The 15,577-nt window shown below is 40.0% G+C and overlaps 1 protein-coding gene across 1 annotated transcript in view; it reads right to left on the reverse strand.

The window, feature by feature from the left end:
* Positions 1–2,937: 2,937 nt before the first annotated feature.
* Positions 2,938–15,577, reverse strand: part of iars1 (isoleucyl-tRNA synthetase 1) — a 64,043-nt gene continuing 51,403 nt past the window's right edge. The window contains exon 35 of the transcript XR_005893856.1: positions 2,938–2,949. The gene's annotated coding sequence lies outside the window, so the exon portion shown is untranslated. The remainder of the gene's footprint in view (positions 2,950–15,577) is intronic.

The following is a 15,577-nucleotide window of genomic DNA, read 5'->3' on the forward strand; positions in this document are numbered from 1 at the left end:
GTGGAGCAGCAACTCTGTGAGAGCACGGGCATGCAGGTAGCTCCTCACTGTGCTCCGTCCTACACTGTTCTTTGGTGCACTGAGTGCGTGGGTTCATTGATTGTATCTCTCTCCTGGCACTTTAATGGTCGTGGTACACTCGTCTCTGGACCCAGCATTAGCATGGTCAAGTTATTTCCTCTCAGGGGCTATTTCCACTGACCGAACAGGATTTTTCCGTTCACTCCTTCAAACTTGTGTAAGAAAACGGCAAGCTGTGTTTTTCCATTATTTCCTATACACTGCTCGGTGATACAAGGAGCAAGGAATGACTGAGCCGTGATGTATTTATTGGTAACATGACAGTTTGTTGTGCTTGAACTTTGAAAAAGTGGGTTCTTCCAAATTCTTAGCATTAAAGCAGTGAACCTTCTACTTGGTTCCAATTGATTCCCACTGTCTAAGGCAGGTACATGCAAGTACACACACTTGTAGACACTGTTTGTATTGTAGCTAACAGACAGTAACTGTTCCTGAGGATGAAACTAGTAAAGATCAGCATAAGTTATTATTCTTACTTTCATCCCAGTTCATTTAGAACATGTGAATGCTAAGAACCAATCAGGCATCAGAAACTGTTTTCCCAAAACTGTTTTCTTAGAGCAATGGGGATACAGATATGAAATCCAACACATTATATTGGGGACTAGACTATGAGGCAGAGGTATCTACAAATCACCAATGAATCGATTTTATAAGATGAATGAGTCCCCCCAGTGGGGACAGGAAGAGTAAAGGGAAAAAGACAGAGGCCAGAAGAAGGTGGGAGTTAGGGTATGTGAAAATGGAGAAATGTGAAGAAAAAGATGGAGAGGGAAAATCCAGGTGGAAGTGCTCCATCAAGCAGCTCTTGTCCCTGCAGCAGAGGATGAGGGGATGACTTACTGTGGGTAATTCTACACACATGCACACACAAACACACACACACACTCCACTGCAGGTAATTGGTGTCATGAAAACTGGCTTGTCAGTCCACCAGAAGGTAGTAGTGCTCTCTTACACCCCGACCCCACACCTCACCCCATCATCTCCCTGCCCTCCATCCCCATCCCTCAGGTCTATTAGGTGCTGCACTTTTGAAGCTCCCTCAGTCTGTATGCTGCACAATTTTATCATTACCCAGTAATTCTTCATGGCTCTCAATAAGAAATGATGGAAAAAATCCTAACAAAAAAAACAAATAAATAAATAAAAACCCTGCCTGCCTACTAGTAGGGAACTTCTTTGAAAAGTCATCCAAGTAAAAACTAAAAAAACTAAACGTTAAGTCTTACTAGTTATTATATATTACTACTAGTTATTTTATATATCTTTATTACAAGAATCTCAGATAAAATATATCTGGAAGAGATGCAGTTAATTACATTTTGATTAAATGGTCATTCCTGTTGCCATTCAGGATCCCACCTGCAGCATTCCACTGGATTGCAGTAGAAAACTACAGTATGCCACTGGATTACAAAGCCTTTAAAAAAGGAACATACAGCCACAAGATGTCTACTTAAAAGTCCATAGTAGCGCACAGCAGGTGATCTGTGCAGAAAATTGTACTGGCACAGGCAATGAATGAAGCCCCAGATTGCCAATCATATTGCAACCGCCTACATAGGGGCAATATGGGGCCGGTGCACAAACTGTGTCACATTTAACACCTTGAATACTGACAAGGCATAAATAAAAACACACTTTTTCAGTAAAACAGCAAAAAAAAAGGCCACTGGCCACAGACTCATTCATTTGCATTAGCCAGTGTATCTGTACTATAACCCAACTCCAGTGTGCACTTAGACATGTTTGCACACATGTGTGTGACTCTGTGTGAGTGTGTGCTCAAGCCTCTCTCAGGAGACTTTCCAGTCCCTTCATGTTGTCACAGGGTTTGGCACTGGTCTTGTTTCCCCAGATGTTCCCACCATCCTGTCTCTCTCCTTTTTTTTAACATCTGCCTACTCTCTGAATTTCCATTTTCAGGGATGAGAAACTCACTTTATAAACTTTCCATGTCTTGGTGTCTGCTTCCTCTGTCAAATGCAAGCATAACTGTCACCCAAATCCCACCCCCCTCCCTTCCCTCTGTAACTGATGTGTAAGAGGAATGTTTTCCCTGCAGACAAACATGTACCTAACCGTACCATTTCCCTATTTAAACAAAGACAGTGTGTTGGGAAAGAAGAAAAGTTCTGTCAAGAATAAGGATTAAAAAGACAAGTGTACTAAAATTAAGAAATGACATTTTAGTTTTTACATCAAAGTGTCAATGATACATGTTGGTAATACACAGTTATGCCTTAAATAAAGACAACAAAGGTGTAAACTTGGTGTCTTTGTCAAGACTTTATCTCGACTTCAAGGCACTGATGACGCGACTCCAACCGAAACATTATTTCTCCATATGCATTGCCACAACTTTCACGTCAGTCTCTTCTCATTGCTTGGAACAACAAATACAGAACTAATACACTACTCAGCCACATCTTTCTTCTCACAGCATGGTTTACAGCAGTGCTGATTATTGAGCCCATATCAAAGGCAGTTCGATGCACCCAGACCTACAGTGAAGTTGGCTGTTACCACTGCAGTTACAGGAAATATCAAATGGCACCACACTAAAGGATTATAAAAACTGAAGTAGTCGTGTCAAGTGTAGTTTTACTGCTCCCAACTAATCCCTTTGTGCTCTCTCTACAGAGGCAAAACCAGTCTCTCAAATTCAACAGAAATGCCATTGTTTTAAAAGGATTTACTTACAGTGAAACAGCAGAGAGAGGAAAATGTGGTGGCGGTGCTAGGTACAGTTTCCCCAGATATCCCTTTTGGTGCTGATGATAGTTGTAGTATCAGAACGGCCTGTCCAAGACTAAATCTATATATAACCTAGAGAGCTTGTAGCAGGAGCAGACAGCAGGCCGACTCGGGCTTTTCCATGTCGCATAGACAGTGTATTTGCCATAAGCGAACTCATTCTGAACGGCTGGAAAGCTGCACAGCACAGGAAAGTACAAGAACAAGAAGCTTCACACTAGGGCTCTGTCCCTAGAACAAATGAAGGGAGGGAGGGAGACAGGGAGGGAGGGATGGAGGAAGAGAGAGAGAGGGAGGCAGGAAGGGAGAGAGTCGGTGTTGTGTATATATAGGACCTGTGAGCATGACCTCTAGTAATGAGAGCACACACTGACACACAAACAGCCAAAGCCTTCTGTCAACCTTGGGGGAAAAAAAAAAACTTCTCTGATAAATTGACAGTAATCAACTTTGCACTCAAAGGGATTCCTCTTGCTTTGAAGAAGATGAGTGTGTGCTTGGATTGCACTCTGTGGTTTCTTTTAATTCTTTCTTTATTTATTGACTGCAGAGACAAAACTAAATATAAAAAGCACATGCAAGTCAGCTTTAATGGCACTAAGATACAAAGTGCTCACTGCTTTACAATGATGTTACTACCTGTCCTCCTTCTTGCCCCTCCGTGTGATGTTTTCAAAAGCAAGAGAAAGGACAACAGCTATTATCAGTTCTTAGCCGCCCTCTGATGTAATCCTCTTTTTAACAAAAGCATGGTAAGATAATATGAAGTTGAATTAAAATCACAGACTGTAGAAGAACATGGATGAGGAGTCAGTCATGTCACCCACAGGTCTCTGAGTGCTTTGGAGCTTGGAGTTGATCTGCTTCTCTAGGAAAAATCCAAATTTGGACAAAGGGGTGGAGCTACATGGTGCAAGCAAACAGTTACCCCCACAGCAATGTGTAACAGTATGAAGGACCTGTCAGTCAAGTTAAGCAAGCTCTCAGACAGACCCCATCGTTCAGTTTTAATTTCTTCTAAATGAAACAAAAAGTTTTAAAACTGCCATCAGTCACATTGGATGAAGTTAAAAAGACCAGCAAGGCCAAGTGAATTTTCTTTATAGGAAATAATCACAATTTGATTAGCAATCCCAATATTTCTCAGTTTAGTTTACAGTTTAGTGCTACATTTAAATGCTGCTTTGTAATATTACATAAACTTGATAAAAAAAATACTAAACTAATAGTGTTTTAGTAGTACAGGGAGTCAGACAGAAGTGAATGGCTTACTAGCTCTTAAAAACTTGATTAGGCTGCTGAACTATGTTAACAGGCTTGCCAGACTTTAGGAGTTTAGTGGCCCGTGGTTGTGCCTGGTGAATTATTTCCAGTTTCAGGTTGCTGGACTGCTGTGAAATAAAGGTAAGAGAAATGCATGTGAGCTACTCACACCTCTAACACTACAGCTATTTCGGCTTCCTTGAGCATAGCAGGTAAACCTCAACTGCTCCCATGAGGAAGCCTAGTGGCCAACAGTAGAAGAGCGTTGTTGTGTCGGGCAGCTGAAGATCTTCAAACACTCAAAAAGCCTCAAGCAGATCTTCAAGCAAAATGTGATCAGTTGTACTATGTGGTGGGGAGTCCCAGGTGTACAGAAGCCCAGTGAAGCAGCAGTTAGAGCGCATCCAGCTACTGTAAGTAAAGCATGAAAGAAAAAAAAAATTGGACAGCCTATCATTTTGAGAGGAGTTATTTTCAATCATATTTAGATGAGAATCACACAGAATGCAGATTTTTCATCTATTAACTAGTTGAGTGTGGAGGTTCAGTTATAGTCATTTGACAAAAATCATTTTAACTAAAGACTCGTTCACAAGGTTTTTTAGGAGCTATCAAGCACATCTCATCAATATCAAGCCATCTCCATGACAACTGAGCAAACTACATCCTCTGATCAAGTCTGCGAAAGCACTGGTTGTGCAAAAGCTGTAATTTACATGGTCAAAAAGATCACTGAGTGGGCCTTTAAGGAAGGCTGATATTTTAGTAATTTGGAAATACCCCAATGCATTTATTTTTCATGCAGTAAACTGGGCAGTGAAACATTCTTCAATTCAAAGTAAAATAAAGTCAAATAAAAGTTTGTTTCTCCATTTCTGTTTTCTTTCTCTCTAACCTTCCCTCTCTCCCTCTCTGAAAATAATGAATCACTATCAGTACAAGAGAAAGTATTTGGGATTGTAAACAACCAGCTGTGGGGTGAACCACAAGGAAAATTCAAATCTTGTCAGACAATTCCCCCTGAACAATTGTGTTTGTGTGTGCGCATGAGCATGAAAGAGTGTCATATTCTTTTACAGTGCACAAGAGACTATTTTCAGCAACCTTGACATCAACACACAATGTGCACATGCCCATGAACACACAACCACACACACACACACACAGTGCTTAAAGTCTTAACAGAAAAGGATGACACATGAGGAAGAGTGGAGGTCTTCCCATGCCCCCCCTGCCCTTTCTGTTGGACTTGGACATCTCCCACAGGCTGAGCTGTAAATAGACAGTACCCCCAAACCACACACACACACACACACACACACACACACACACACACACACACACACACACACACACACACGCACGCACGCACGCACGCACGCACACACACACACACACACACAGAACTATACTTAGATGCCATCTCTGGCCTGCCACCATGTACTCAAACTGCCTTCCCCCCACAGTGAGATGGGGCACATCAGCTCCAGTCTTTAAACAGAGACGAAGTCACATCTTCCCTCTCACTGCAGGAAGATTAAATTTGTGAAACGTCTAAAGTGAAACAGTTTCAAAGCACAGCTTAAGAAAGTTCTGCACACACTGGCCTGCTTGGTTTGATAAAGAATAGTAGCGCAGCGGATTTCACTGCATGCAGCGCAGCTTCCAGCCTCTTTGCCAAGCTCATGGAACATCTGTAACCGTTAACATCCAAACAGATCACAGCAATAATTTATGATGTGTCAAGGCAGATCTAATAGCCATACCACAGAACAGAAACAAGGTTTTATTGAACTATTTGTCAGGAGTGAGCCACTTCAAAGACTCTGCAGTAAATTACTGTGTTAAAACACTGCGATGGCCAACCTACAGGAAAGTACAGTAAATGAATGCAGTCTTGCAGATATTGTTCTTAAGGGGCATGTAGGTGTTACCAGCGGCTACAGACCAGGATGTGTGGAAAGATGTCTACACATTCAAACACACTACCTGACACTAAGATGTCTTTACATATGATCAGGTCCCTGCAGCCAAAAAGCAGTCCAAAAATGTTTTGTTCGTTAGTTTACCAGGACAGAACTTCGGGGAAACTGAGGCAGAAGTAATATTGCCTACAGGAGATCCAGAGGCAGTACAGAAAATAATTTGTGTGCTCCGAGTTAGGGCTTGGAAGTTACAGTAAACAGCTTACAGTGGTGCCCATCATCATGCATCTATTTATTTGCAGTCCTGCAGCAGCCACTGCTGCCTATTACTTTCCAAGTGAACTTCAGTAGAAGTATTTTGTAACTACGAAGCCAGTCAATCACACAGCTGAATGACAGTAAGTAACTGAGATCAGAAGACTGTGAGGCTTTGAAAACATTTCAGCTCAAACAAGGGCACTGCAACGCAGAATGTTCTGTTGTACCATGAGCTCACATGGCTGATGACCATGTTGAAAATGTATCTGAGATTTTCACTACGTAACATGAGAATGAACTAATTGAAGTCCTTTTTATTTTATGGTACATGTGATTCACAGTAATAATAACTGCATTCAGTATAGCAAACAACAGCCTTCAGACACATAGTTTCGGTAAGTACTGACCCATTTGTTCGATTAGCACTGGATACAGTGTTGAAGTAAACCATCTTCATGGAATCATGACAATCTTTTTAGACAACACAACAATGAATCCACTTTTCACATTTGTCTGTTACTGTAGGTTTTGCCCCATGATCAGGGTGTATCAGGATAACAATTATCATTGTGTGAATTTATGCATTTACTGCGTGTGTGTGTGTGTTCATTTCATACTGACAAGTGCTCCCAGTGTTACTGAATCCGACAAAAACAACTGCTGACTGTCACATACAATAGCAACATTTCAGACGCCGTGTCAGGAAATATTAGCGCAGTGACACATTTTTGCAGTGTTAATTCTGTACTCCAGGACACTGCATTTTAAATGCAACAATAATGTTAAACTCTGTTTGACTCTCAGCTTAAATTTGAGAGCGGAAATCCACATATTAACAGCGTGTACTACAGTAAGCAGCCTCTCAAATTTTGGGGGACAGAGAATAACAAGATAACATAAACTTATAACTATTTAATATTTAGTGTCAAGTCCTTTGTATTCAGCTTCTGCATATTTGGTTGCAAGTCCTGCCTGAAATCTACACCCTCTAGACAGCAGCCAACACTAGTGATGCAGTGCCAGGAATTCTGTCTGGTCTTCTTGCAAGTGAAACATGCTCAGTGGGATTGATGTCAGGTGACTGACTTGGCTGGTCAAGAATATTCTACTGTTTGAGTGTTAAAGCTAAACCTTTTTTTTTTATGTGTGTTTGGGATATTTGTCCTGCTGAATTGCCTTAAATGGGGATCATGTGTAAAAAGAATGCATTCAAGTCAGATGTTAAAAATGTAACTATGTCAATAAGCAGTCTGTGGAAATAACCACTCAAAAGTTACACCGAAGTTACACTGAAATTAGCCATCGTCTCAAGCGACTGGGAGACAAGCAGCTCCAATGATTTCAACCCATACGATTACACAAAGGGTGCACAAAGCTGTCGTGGCATTTATTTGATCCCTGATCAGCTAAACCACTTAATGATCTATGTGAGTTTGAGATCATTGATCTATACAGGTAAGGGAGTGATATGAGGGACAGCCTGTTAAGATGATAAAACTTAATTCTCACTCACAGTCCATAAGTGAAAATCATCCATGTGCTTCTGTCGGCTGATGGATAGTTGTTAGCTAGTTACCTTTATTGTTGTAACTAAACTGCTAAAATTTAGTTAAGTTGTTTTGCCTCTGGCATTTTTGGCAGTTACCAAACAGCTTCAGGCGCACCACAGTAGGTTTGACCTGGATTTTTCATGACAGATTGTAATCAGATTTGTGATCTGCCCAGCGGAGACACATATACGTAGGTGTGTGTAAACAAAAGTGCATTAAATCTCACCTGGATATTAACTGGGATACAAAGCAATTGAAAAGAAAAGAATAAATGGGGAAACTGTTTCATTTAAAATCTAGAGTATATGCTAGAGTAGAAAACAAAAGAATAATTAAGGTATGAAGCTGGTATTTATCAAATTTAATGCTGAGCACAGAACTAACAAAATAAATGCCAAGTATGACAATATGACAGCTTGTGCACCAGAGGGTGATGCTAGCAATGTTGCAGAGTTTGGTTGTGAGTGAAAATGGAGACTGTCCTCACATGAAAAAAAAAGACACTGGGTTATCCTAATCACAAAGATACTTTTTGTACTAAATACTATTCAGAGACAATGCACAAGCTTGTTTCTTACGTGTTTGTTTATTTATTTATCTATTAGTAAGAGCCAACATCACTGGCTAGTTGATGAAGGGTGGTGGAAACACAGACCAGAACAAAGATAAAAGAGAAACATGATCACCAAGGAGCACTGTGAGCACAGATGGATTTCCGAATCCCTCTCACCCTGCAAGAGTCCTGTTGCACAGCTTTAGTGGTATTTAGAGAGTCTGTGTCACTCAGTAAGCACTGGTCCATCAGCAGGGCTTTATGTGATTTAAGATAAGTATAAGTATAGTTAAATATGAAGTGGTTGTGGTTGCCTCAGAACAGCTCCTTCTGGAAAAAAAAGTGACAAAGAGTACAACACAAGGACAACTTCAATGCCACAACAGTTCCATATAATGACAAATGACTGTGACTCCTGAATGGCCTTACTGTTGTATATTACAGTGAACATCAATGCACAACCACAGTGTTGTTTCAATCTGGACACCTACTGCTGATATCTTTGCAAGAGATCAAGGTTCTTCACACCTCCAGTCCTACAACATGACTTTTATATGGTAATGCCATGACCTGCAGCATAACACTGACCCAAAGCCATTTCATATAATGTCTTTTTTACCAATGTGTATCAGTCATTGCCACATAAAATCCCATATCCCCATCCAACTTCATATTGGAGGTATAAATGACCTCCATGTCTGGTTACCAATAACAGTGTGAACAGCTGTTCATAACATATGAACCTGAGGTTGAGATGAATGACTTCTATCTATAACATATTGGACAAGAGACACTAAATCCTCCAACCTTGCTGTTGACACATCTTTAAGATTAAAAATACCATGTGATGCCAACACACTGGTGTGGATATTTTAACCCATCCCTTTCAGTCCACTTTGACTCCTATTTCCTAGTTTCTGCAGCTTGCTCCAAGTCCTACATTGAGGGCTTTGTTTTACAATGCTGTAGTACCTTGGACTTTTGTCTCCCAAGTAAACATTTGTTAGTAGCTTCAAAAACCATTACAAAATACAGTTACAAAAATCAAAGCATTTTCTAATCGGGCACCACTATGATTAGGGCACAAAATCAACTTGGTTAGGGAAAGGTTATGGTTAAGGTTCAAATAATCCCTCTTTGTTATGGCTAAGATGGTGATTTCCTGGTTAGAGTTGGGGGAATGATTACAGTCATCATTAAATAAACCAACATTAACTGTTGAGACGAGAGGCGGACTGTGGTCTCCCATGTCCAACATTTTGTTGACCCGTCCTTACACCCCAACTTAATCCCTCAGTGGACTTTGTGGCTATATGACAACATTTTACAGTTTCCTCTTGTGCTCCCGACCAACAGGAGTCATGATTCATATGGCTGCTAGAAGGTTTTGTCACTTGAACGTAAACATATGCTGTTTTTGGTCATTTGACGAAATGGCTGATGGTGTTGTTTTCCTTGGGAGGATAGTTTCAGCTTGCAAGACACTACTTACATTACATTACAAACGCAGAGTACCAAACAGAAACTTAACAAATTAAACATAGAACACTTTTGTTTGGCTCATCTACCAAAGGGCCAGATGTGGAGTTGGATGATTTGTAGCAACTTTTGGGGAAATTTACAAAGACAGGTAACCATATTATTCTAAGAGCAGAAAATAAGATTATGCAGAACAGGAGTTCTAAAACAACTGGGTAAGTCATCTATACCCGTCTCTTGTCTCACTTTAGTTCCACCAATTGCCTCCTTGACATCCTCTTCTGTGATTCTAGCATTTCAGTACTGATTAAAGGCATATGCTTCCTGCTCCCTGTTGACCTCTATGGTTTTCTTTAGCTCAACAATCCTAGCAAGAAAAATGCCATCCCACGCAGATCTGGAGTTACTTTGATCAAGTTAAATAAAAATCTGTTTCCCAACTTTCCAGAATACAAACAAAGAATCCATCTTCCAACAAATGCTCACTTTTTTTCTGGGCTTCATTTGTTTATCATACTCCACAAATACTGCAACTAAGAAATTTTTGTTTGCAGATTCTCTCATTTGAGCAATTCAATTCATTCCTGCAACTGAACGTTTAACAATTAGCTATTCCTTTCACAAACATGGCATTCACTCCCACCATGCAACTTAAAAAAAACTCCCACTCTTTTCTAATGACACACAGCCATGCACAGTGAATTCTGTCTCTGGGGGAGTGTAACACAGAACAGCAAGTCAGCAGGAAGAAACTTAGGTGACCACTCAGGAGGTACCTGCTGTGCCTCATACGTGGCAGGAATTTTAAGCCCTGGAGGTAGGCGTATGAAGGGGAAAAGAAATCCTAAAAACAGTGCATGTATAAAATATATATAGAAATACAGAAACGTACGATATTTGGAGTAAAAAAGAAAGCATTTTAAAGTATTATAGAAACCATTTTCAAGTTAATTATCTACAAGTTTGTCACTTACATTGCTGTTATGCGTAATTCCTCAAAAATGAAATGCTGCAAGTTCCTTTAGTCTCACTGAAGGCTTTGTTGAGCAAAAGATTTGACCTGAATGCTCCCAATACAAACAGCCCACTGTAAGCCCTCTAATGTGCGGTTTACCCTGGAGTCCAGATTATTTAACTGCAAGTGCTGAAAGTCCACTTTTGCCAAGACTCAGAAATCAGGCAAGTTGACACAGTACGGCTTACAACAGCATAATATAAAATTCCTTACATAATAAGGCAAACAGCAGCACAACGCTGAATCGGACAGTAAAAACTAATAATAATGTGGCTGCTTATTTAATGGTAAAGTGCGATCTGGGAGCTACAATTGGCACAATTAAACACACATGCCACTTAAGTATTTGAAGGGCACAACTGGCAAGCAAGGCTGTCACACTTTCGAGATGTCTATTAGTATAAAAGCGGTTGGACGGACAAATGTTTTAGCGGCAGTACTGCTAACATCAAAATGGTCACAACAAACACATAACAGCTGTTCGGTTTAGGTGTGTTGTTAATTTTCAAAAATGTTCCTTCACAGGAGAATTGCGGCGTTCATCTAGTGAACGCTTTGCCTCACTGTATTTGAGAAAATTCCTGGCCACACTACTGATAAAAATCCAACAGATTGGATTAAGTCGGGATGTAGAAGTTAATATCAAATTTAACAAGCAAGGAGTAAGAGACAGATGCTCCCTCTGAGTAAACAACTTAAATTGCCTAATCAGTGGTATGTGCATCTCTTAATAGTATAAATTCAAACACTGAAAAGGTTTAGAAACACACATGAAATAGCTCTGAAGTTTACAGCCAAAACAACCCATCACATTTATCAGCGTGTGATTACACCACAGACAACATGCATTCCATTAAGCTACTGAGCAAGATGGGATGGAGGGGGAGGGTTGATAGAACAGAAAGAAACGCACAAGAAACATAATCAGAGACTGATCTTTCATCCATCTGTCCAGAGACTGTGTGAGGACCATTATCCCTACAGTAGTGTTTCTGATTGTTGCAGTGAGAATTGGTCATGGTTAAATTAATTCTAACAGTGTGCCATGATATGCAAATGACAGACAGAAGGAAGACTGAATCTGCAGCAGTAATTAACAGTCCTAAAGGGCTCATTAGAATTCATGACTTCATTAACTAATCAAGTATTTTCTGTGAGGATGCTTTTGTAAACATAATGAAATTGTTTTGTTTTTTTTCTTCTTCTTTTTTTTTAGATTTGCCTACATGCTGAACTGATTGGAGTGTCTACTGCTGTTCAGTTTCTGCTCTTTTGGCCAAATTTCTGCCTCTTGATCAATCACTCAACCGTCATTAAAGAACTACACCCTCTCTATAAAACATTCAGAGCTCTGGCCAATGTGTTTGCCCCCTCGGCGATGTCCAGCATGCCTAAATCTTCACAGCCTCTGAGATTTCACACACACTAGACAAGATGTCAGCTTTTGCTTCACTATAAACACAAACAATGCAATTATGTATGCATTATTCATTGACAGCGTCAGAGGAGCAGTACCAAAGGCGCTACTGTTTGTGAGGAGGATTAATGGTGATGGCAGGCTACCTTTCAAACTCATATTTTGATATATATCCCCTTCACTTAAAGGAAATTTTATTTTTTTAACAAACTGGGTCTTGTTTTTATAGTTTTGGCCATCACTCCTATCAGTTATAATATTTTACTTTTTTTCACTGCTGAGATCTGGGATATAGCAACACTTGCAGGTACAGCTTTACAGTGGAGTCCAACTGGACAGGAAAAATGAGTCAAGACAACCAAAAAGATCTTTTAAAAATAAAACTCTCCATTCATCTAATCTACATATCTGGAAGTGAAACCACATTCAAGTTGTCAAAGAAAATTTTCCTTTTGAAACTGAAAACTGAACTGCAACATCAGCAGCCTCAGCACAACAACCTAATCTCAACACAACCACTGAAACTAGAAGGTGAAGAGACTATTTGTTATATAAAAGCCTTTAAATTATATAATGAGACAAACATATTTCTTCTTTATGTGCAGGCTCATCTTTGGTATCATTGATGTAGAGTGTGTCATCTTGGTTTGCACTGGTTCATACTGGACAGCATGACTGCAACTGTAACAAATAACCTTGTACACATCAAAAAACCCAAATAATGACAGTTATTTACAGTGTAATAATCATGACAGATGATTTACTAAAAACAGCACGGTAAAGCTGGCTATCTTCAGAGAGGCTACAATTAATATTCGGCATAAGAACACAGTTATCATAAACTAAATATATGACTTATCACTTAGGATTTAAAGTAAATAAAGAATAACGTTAGCCAAAAACTGGTAAGCCTTCACTGTATCCCTGATTACATCTTCAGTTAGGCTACTTAGAAGTTTAGCCCCAGTTCATCCCTCTCATGTATTATCAGTACATGCAAGTCACACAACTGAACATCCAATTTTCTGAAAAATAAATACCTGGTGTCTTTGAAAAACCCATAAGATTGCTGAACAACACTTTCTACTTCTGCTGTTCTGAAGGTATTTCCACAATCTCTTTAAACTATCTTGATGAAAAATGAAAAGTATAAAATATTGGAAAGAAACCTCAATATATACTAATCGGTGATAATAAACGTTTAAATGCTGGTTCACATTGTACAAACACAGCTAACATATGTCATTTCTGGCTGCCATCTTTGTTTGGCTATAAGGAAACAGAGAAGCAACATGTGTAAAGCATTAAAAAAAAAAAAAATCATGCCACAGACCAACTATTTTTTTTGTCCAAACAATTGGAAGAGGGTTTGAGAATTTTAGAAATATCTTCAAAACAGCGGTAAGTGTTGTTAAACAATCGGAGGCTTAACTCTGTGACTCAGATGTAATGGTAACATCAGAGGCACAAACTCTGGCTACTGAGAGTTGTACTGCTCTCAGTGGAAAGTAAGAACAGAAAATAGGTCGCCCAATTATATCATCAACCAGTCATTATGTCTTCAAACTGTATAATATTAAGAAAGAATATGCATCACACAACCACAAAAATAGAAGTGGAAAATGAGAAACTAATTGGTTGCATTCATCCCTTCTGTTCCACTGCATACCTGCGGCAGAATGCACGTCTCTGTGGCAACGACAGCAGACTGAATGGGTAGCAACAGTGTGTCATTCCTGCCGACGCATCTCACTACGGATGCCAGGGCATCTCCCATTATCACCGACTCCTCATCTGACAGCGGTCTCCTAACAACCACGGGCAAACTAAAAAGGGAACGCAAAAACTAGAATATAAAAGGACTATCTCCCACCTCCACCACCACCCCACCCCACCCCCCCGTCTAACTGGATATGTGGGTGATGTTTTCCAAAATCGGATGCGTGTCCTACCTGTTTCTGCTGATCCAGGAGGGAGACGAGGAGGAGGAGGAGCAGGCGCATCAGGATGAAGATAGATGCAGATCAGGAGATAACGGAAATCGAGCTGTAGCAGGGGTCTGGTGCTCCCTCCTTCAGTCACGACGCACTCCCAAATGCGTTTATCCACTTTGCGGTGTGCAGTTACTTTGAGCGAAAAGCTTCTTGAATAAACAGGTGGACGAGGAGCTCAGTTGTTGCGCAATATTATCTGAATCTAGTTTGAGGGTTTACTGCAGCAAGTGATTTTTCATTTTCATTTTTCAGAGAAGCTAATTAAGCGAGGGTTAAACATGAAGTCGGTCATTATGGAGGAAAAGAACGGCAAAAGTGAACTGCAGTGCCCTGTGCATCCTGATAACATTATTTTGATAACATTAACTGACTATGCAAGGTTTCCCAGTCAGCCTTATAAGCAATGGAGAGTCAATCGAGTTCGGGTGGCTTTAGGGCTGCAACTAATTATTATTTGTGCGCTTAATACATTAATCGTTTTATCAATAAAACGAATGAAAATGCTGTAAATGCTGAATAATATCTATGATAATGTTCCACAGACCGAGTGGCATCTTTTTTTGCGTGCTAGACTTTACCCCTACACAAGTTTCAAACTACAGTTTTCTAATTTTAAGATGTCGCAAGGGTTTAGCTAGCATACAAGCTAACCTACATTAAGTGTTACTGGCAGTGGTCGACGGGTGTCAAGTTCCACGTTTTGCAAAAAGCTCCGCCTTAGTAGTTCACAGGCTTTCTAATCACAGTCATAAACACTGCCTACTTTTCTCGTTCCTTTTCGTATGTGACCTTACTTACCCCAGTTTCTGTCCACAACAACATCCATTTCAACATTTGTTTACCGTCCTTTCGCTTAACTGGTAATTGAGCAGCTCAGCTGTTAAAAAAACAAACGTTCAGCGTCCAATTTGTTATTCCAAATCGGATATATCCTGACTTTCTGACAAGAACGAACCCAGAAAGAACTTCTAAGGGCTAACCACCATGGAAAATGCGTAAACATTTCTACTTGTCTTAGCATTCTGCCGACATTGCGTGAATGCACTGTGAATGTTAGCACTAGCTAACTACGAGCCTCCGATTGTCTCAAGAAACTACAAGACAAACCTTACAAACAGATTACACTTTTGAAGACATCGAAAGAAGAGAAAGAAATTCTCCTGTCTTCGTGGAGAGAACAATATTTTATCCAGAGACTTTTAAACATCTTCACGCACCAGAAGACTGGTGCGTGAAGATGTTTAAAAGTTTTGACTTTGGGTCCTCAAGATAACAAAGATGG

Source organism: Toxotes jaculatrix, chromosome 3 (genome assembly GCF_017976425.1).
Source record: "Toxotes jaculatrix isolate fToxJac2 chromosome 3, fToxJac2.pri, whole genome shotgun sequence".
Lineage (NCBI taxonomy): Eukaryota > Metazoa > Chordata > Actinopteri > Toxotidae > Toxotes > Toxotes jaculatrix.